Genomic DNA, 6,000 nt, shown 5'->3' with positions numbered 1-6,000 from the left:
TTTGGAGTTTTGAGTCAAAACTTTTACTCTAAAGTTGAAAGTGAGATGTGAAAGTTTGAGGAAAGTGTGAGAGTTTGAAGAAAATTTTATTTCAAAAATTTTGAATGTTAATGTAAAGTGTGAAAGTGTTTTGCTTTGAGATGTGAAAATGTTGTGTGTTATAATACTTGTTTATCTGGAGTATGCATGACTTTTAATGTGATAGTTTTTATCTACGAAATGATGAAATGTGTTGTGAACTTAGAGTGCCAAAGATGTAGGCCTAGTTGACAGTGCAAACTATAGTTCTAAGTTAAAAACTTACCTATTGCTTTTCTGAGCAATGAAAAGGAACGAGAATCTGAAAGATGGGGGCGAACCCTTATTTTGTCAAGATACGTGGCAAGTATATCAACAGGGGGGATGGAGGTCGGTGGACCATGGAAATTTTTTTTCTATTTCTTCGAATGACACGAACTGTTGGAGCAAGCTTAATGTGTGAAACATGTATTAATTGATGGTCTATTGGCGTTGAAGTATGAGGTATATTATGAAATTGTTGGTGGGAGTGAAATATGACGCTATGAACTTTGTATGCGAACATAGAGTGCCTAAGAAGTATGTTACATTGAACGATATCGAATTTAGTTGTTGATAACTGCAATATCACTTTTCCGAGTGACAGGACAAATGGAAATATGTGGTGTGAACTCGAACTTTATGGAATGATTACAAATATAGTATTGTTTTTCCCTGAATGACAAGAACAAGGAGAATGCGAAAAGACGTAGTATATGATAAAGAGTTTAAGAAAAGAAGAAGTGCAAATTGAAGAAATGTTCCAAACGAGAAAATGTTCGAGGAAAGAAAAGATGCGAAATGAGGTAACCCTACAACGGAGGTAGAGAGCATACCTGCGATCTAATAAGATAAATCCAATCATATGTCATAAGTGGCGATGCGACGAAAACGACCGTTAAAGCATGATGAGAGCGCGTGTATGCCTACAACGTTTTAAGAGAATGACTGTTATCACGTGCAAAGAATATTATGAAGATATGGCTTTCGACTATTGTTATTAGTTGTAATGGCACGATGAATCTCAACTTGGAGTCCAAGGTTTCTTAGAACGATGTTACCATGTTCAGGCTCGCGAAAAATGGACTAGGGGGTGCGACCTTCGTATCTATAATGAATGATTTTAAATCAACAGTACTTACTTGGATTCTAAACTCTTTTCGATATATATTGAATAACCGTGAGCCCTTGTCTATTTAATCACCTTGGTTGACTCATGCTTTGTGAGTAATACCCATTATATTTTTTCCTATATCGGGTCATGACTCCCTTTCAGTTCTTGAAAATTAGTTCTTGCCTTTGTAACTTTGGACATCTTGATTAGTAGTTTTCTTTGATTCATCTTTCGTAAGGACAGTATTTTGACCTTATGAGCTTCCGTCATTGAACTTCATTCCTAAAGGTGTTTGCAGTTATGACCTTCAGTATGATCACATCTCCCATATATGTATCTTCAAAGGGTGGAATAATCTTCTTGGAACTTTTATACACCTTTTTATTTCGTAACTATGCATGCGGCACGTTCTTTCTTGCAGAAGTGAAATTTCTTTTTAGCCTAGTTTCACCACATATAGTGCTTCATGCTCAATGATTTTTCTTTCTGCAACACCAAGTTAAGGCTATCGTGTTCTCTTTTTTTTTCCTTAGCGTGTTTGATGTAGCTGATTTTCCTAAAAAAAGTTCACTTCACGTTGGTTGCAAACCTGTGAATCCATTGATGTGATATCATTATTCCATATTTTGATCTTCGTTGAACCATGATTAGTGTTGCTTCGTGGAAACTGCCTACATTTCTAAATCCTCATGCAACTGATCATTTCTGGCCATGACATGTTTGGGACATTATCCATTGATGTATGGACCTTTCAAAATTGATCGGACAACTGAATTATCTTTTTGGTAGCCTACTACGGGAATTGAGATTTATTTCAATCTCATCCTATTTTCATGACCTACCTTATGTTCTTTCAAGCTTTGTTGGGATAATCCAAACCTATTGTTGCGAGTTAGTGTGGAGATTCAAAGCAAAAGAGCTGAAATTGTAATTCTTGTTTCCTTGAGTGATTTCTAAACTCTTCCAATTTAAAGACGTTTTAGCAGTGTTGTTATAATTTGAAATAAGTCCATATCCAAGTTAAGACTGTTTGACTAAATTTTGAGTTCTTGATGCAACATTGTTGGAAAAGGCAAAAGCTTGATCTTTTAAGATACACATGGGAAATAAGTTTTATAGACCGACACGCACTGAGATGATATACCAACCAGAAGTGTAGACATGACCAATAGAACGAGATGAGGAATATTTCGCATTTTTGAACCGCTTGTGACGAACTAGAAATTGAATGTCTTGTTATGTACATAGATAATGAGATTGGAGAAAAAAAAAATGTTAAGAAAATTTTACGCACATGGGCCTGATTATCTTATACGGTGTAGAGATCTAGGTGAAAAAAAGTTGATCGATCGATACGAGGATGATGAATAAAACTAAGTGAGCAACGAGGAAGGAGTATTTAAAGATCACTGCTACAATACGACAATTGCCGAGAAAATAAGAGTATGTTAACAAGGTGACACCATCAACAAAGAGAGAAACGTTCGAGTCAAGATATGTCGAGCAGGAAAGGAATCAAAAGAAAGAACGCGTGGTATCCCCACCACCTCCTCAACCAAAGTAGAGAATTAGGAACATTATTATAAGAATTTTCGCATATGAAGAAAATTGAGGGAATGTTGGAAGAAGTTTTCAGTGTTATGTTCACATCCTCATGAAGTAGACCGAAAGTGAAAATGGCGAAATAAGTTTGTCTCTATTATAGACATGATATTAGGACCGTTAAGAAAAGTCATGTTGGATTACCTTTCCTGACAGATAGACAGTCGTATACTACAATTGACTTGGAGCCATGATCAACCCTAAATATCTAGGACAACATACAAAATGATGACTAAGGAGTTAGAAGAACTCAAGATGCAACTGCAAGAACTGTAAAACCTGGGTTTCATCAAATTCGGTGTGCCACCTCGGGGTGCACCAATGCTATTTTTGAAGAATGACGGAACGCTGAGAATGTGCATAAATTATCGAGAGCAGAACGAGATGACACTTTAGAACATGTTTCCACTAACGAGAATAGATGATTGGTTTGATCAGCTTCGAGGAGTTGGGGTCTTTGTGAAAATGGATTTGACATATGAATATCATCAACTAGAGTCCGACAAAGTGTACTCAAGACGGCTTTCCGAACTAGATATGGTCATTATGAGTTTATAGTGATGCCCTTCGGATTGACAAATGCCCTGGCTGTATTTATGGACCTCATGAATCGTGTGTTTCATCCATACTTGGACAAGTTCGTCATAGTCTTCATAGACGATGTCCTTATCTACTCAAAGATCGAGGAGGAACATGAAGAACATTTGAGGACTACCTTGGAGACGTTAAGGGCCGAGAAACTCTACGCCAAGTTCAGTATGTGTGAATTTTGGTTCAAAGAAGTGAATTACCTTGGGCACATAGAGAGCGCATACGGAATTCGAGTAGACCCCGCAAAGGTGGAAGTTGTACAGAAATGGAAAACACCAACCACACCTAACGAAATTTGGAGTTCCTAGGACTGGCGGGATATTATCGGAGATTCATCGAGGGATTTTCTAAGATAGCAAGACCAATGACTCAACAACTCAAGAAGGGGGTAAAAGTCAATTGGACCTCAGATTGTGAGGCAAGTTTTTAAATGTGGAAGGAAAAGCTAACTAGTGCACCGATTCTAGCTGTGCCAAAACCTGGAGTGAACTACGTGGTATACACTGACGCTTCAAAGGTGGGACTTGGATGTGTGTTGATGCATAACAACAAAGTGATTGCTTATGCATCACGACAATTGAGGCCACACGAGTGGAACTATCCAACCCACGACTTGGAGTTAGCAGCGGTAGTACACTCCTTAAAGATTTGGAGACATCACTCTACGGAGTTAGATGTGAGATCTTTACGGACCACAAAAGCCTGAAGTATTTCTTCGAGCAGAAAGATTTAAACATACGGCAACGAAGATGGCTCGAGTTGGTGAAAGACTACGATTGTGGCACCAACTACCACCCCGGAAAAGCAAATGTAGTGGCAGATGCATTGAGCCGAAAGGACCATTCCCAACTGGCTACTTTTCTCACCAAAGAGGAAAGCTTGATTCACGAGTTTAGCAAGATGCGTTTGGAATTGGTGAGGGCACCTGAAACAGTGGAAACGCGAATCGTCACTTTAGCTGTTGAACCTGACCTAAGGTCGAGAATCATTGAAACACAACAGATGGATGCGAAATTGGAGGAAATTCGTGTAGAAGTGCGAACCGGTGAATTTGGGAATTTTAGTGAAGAAGGTGACAATGCTCTTACTTTCGAAGGGAGACTATGCATGCCGGATAACGAGGAACTCAAAAACGAGGTTATGAGTGAAGCGCATGAGACTTCTTACACCGCCCACCAAGGAAGTACGAAAATGTATCAAGATCTGAAGAAGTCCTTTTGATGGAATGGTATGAAGAGGGACAAAGCGTCATTCGTCGAGAGATGTTTAGTCTGCCAGCAAGTGAAGACTCTACATCAACGACCGTATGGAAAGTTACAACCACTAGAGATTCCTGAGTGGAAATGGGAGCACATCGCCACGGATTTCGTGACGGGATTGCCAAGGACTCTGAGAGGGAACACCGCTATTTGGGTAATTATAGATCGACTTACCAAGAGTGCACATTTCATACCGATTCTTATAAGTTATGGGTCCAACAAACTAGCTCAAATTTACATAAGGGATATAGTCCGATTGCATGGAGTCCTAGTGACTATCACGTCCGACCGTGACCCAAATTTTATCTCAAGATTTTAGATAATTCTACAGAAGGAGCTTAGAACCAAATTGAATTTCAGCACAGCGTTCCATCCGCAAACCAATGGACAGTCCGAAAGAACGATCCAAACTCTCGAGGATATGTTGAGAGCCGTGGTACTCGACCGAGGATGAAGTTGGGAAGCAGCACTACCACTGATTGAGTTCGCCTACAACAACAGTTTTCAGGCAACGATAAACATGGCGCCGTATGAGGCATTATACGAAAGAAAGTGTAGATCACCGCTCTATTGGGATGATGTTGGCGAGAAGAATACTTGGACCCGATGCAGTTGAAGAAATGGGGGGAATCGTTCGGCAAATTCGTGAAAGGATAAAAGAAGCGCAAGACAGACAGAAATCATACGCGGATGTCCAACAAACCGACTTACAATTTCAAGCTGGTGACAAAGTTTTCCTGAAAGTATCCCCGTCAAAAGGGATAACACGATTTGGCGTCAAGGGCAAATTGAAGCCGCGATTTATTGGGCCTTACGAAATCCTTGAAGGAGTGAGCCCCGTTGCATATCGATTGGCGCTACCACCAAACTTTAGAAATGTGCACAACGTTTTTCATGTGTCACAGTTACGAAAATACGTGTTCGACCCAAAGCACGTGATCCATTTCGAGAAAGTCGCGTTGAATCCAGACTTGAGCTACGAGGAGAGACCCCAATCTATTTTGGACGGAAGGATCCAGAATGTGAGAAATAAACCTGTTTCTTGTTTCTTGTGTGAAAGTACTATAGGAAAATCATGGGCATGAAGAAGCCACGTGGGAGAATGAGGACAAGATGATGGAATTGTACCCAGAACTCTTTACTTGAGGGTAACAAATTTCGGGACGAAATTTCTGTTAAGGTTAGTAGGATGTAACGCCCCGTTTTTATAAACCTAAGTTTCGAACCCTAAAGTACTTGGATTTAATGCTATTAATATTGCGAGGCCCGTGAATTAATTGTTAAGTGGAATTTGTCGCTGGACTAGGGTTTTGTGAAATAAATTACTGCGCGAATTTAAAACAATTCCTTTCCGTGAGGAATATATATTGGACTCAA

This window comes from Salvia splendens, chromosome 1, assembly GCF_004379255.2.
Source record: "Salvia splendens isolate huo1 chromosome 1, SspV2, whole genome shotgun sequence".
In the NCBI taxonomy this organism is placed as follows: domain Eukaryota; kingdom Viridiplantae; phylum Streptophyta; class Magnoliopsida; order Lamiales; family Lamiaceae; genus Salvia; species Salvia splendens.
This window is presented reverse-complemented; position numbering follows the sequence as displayed.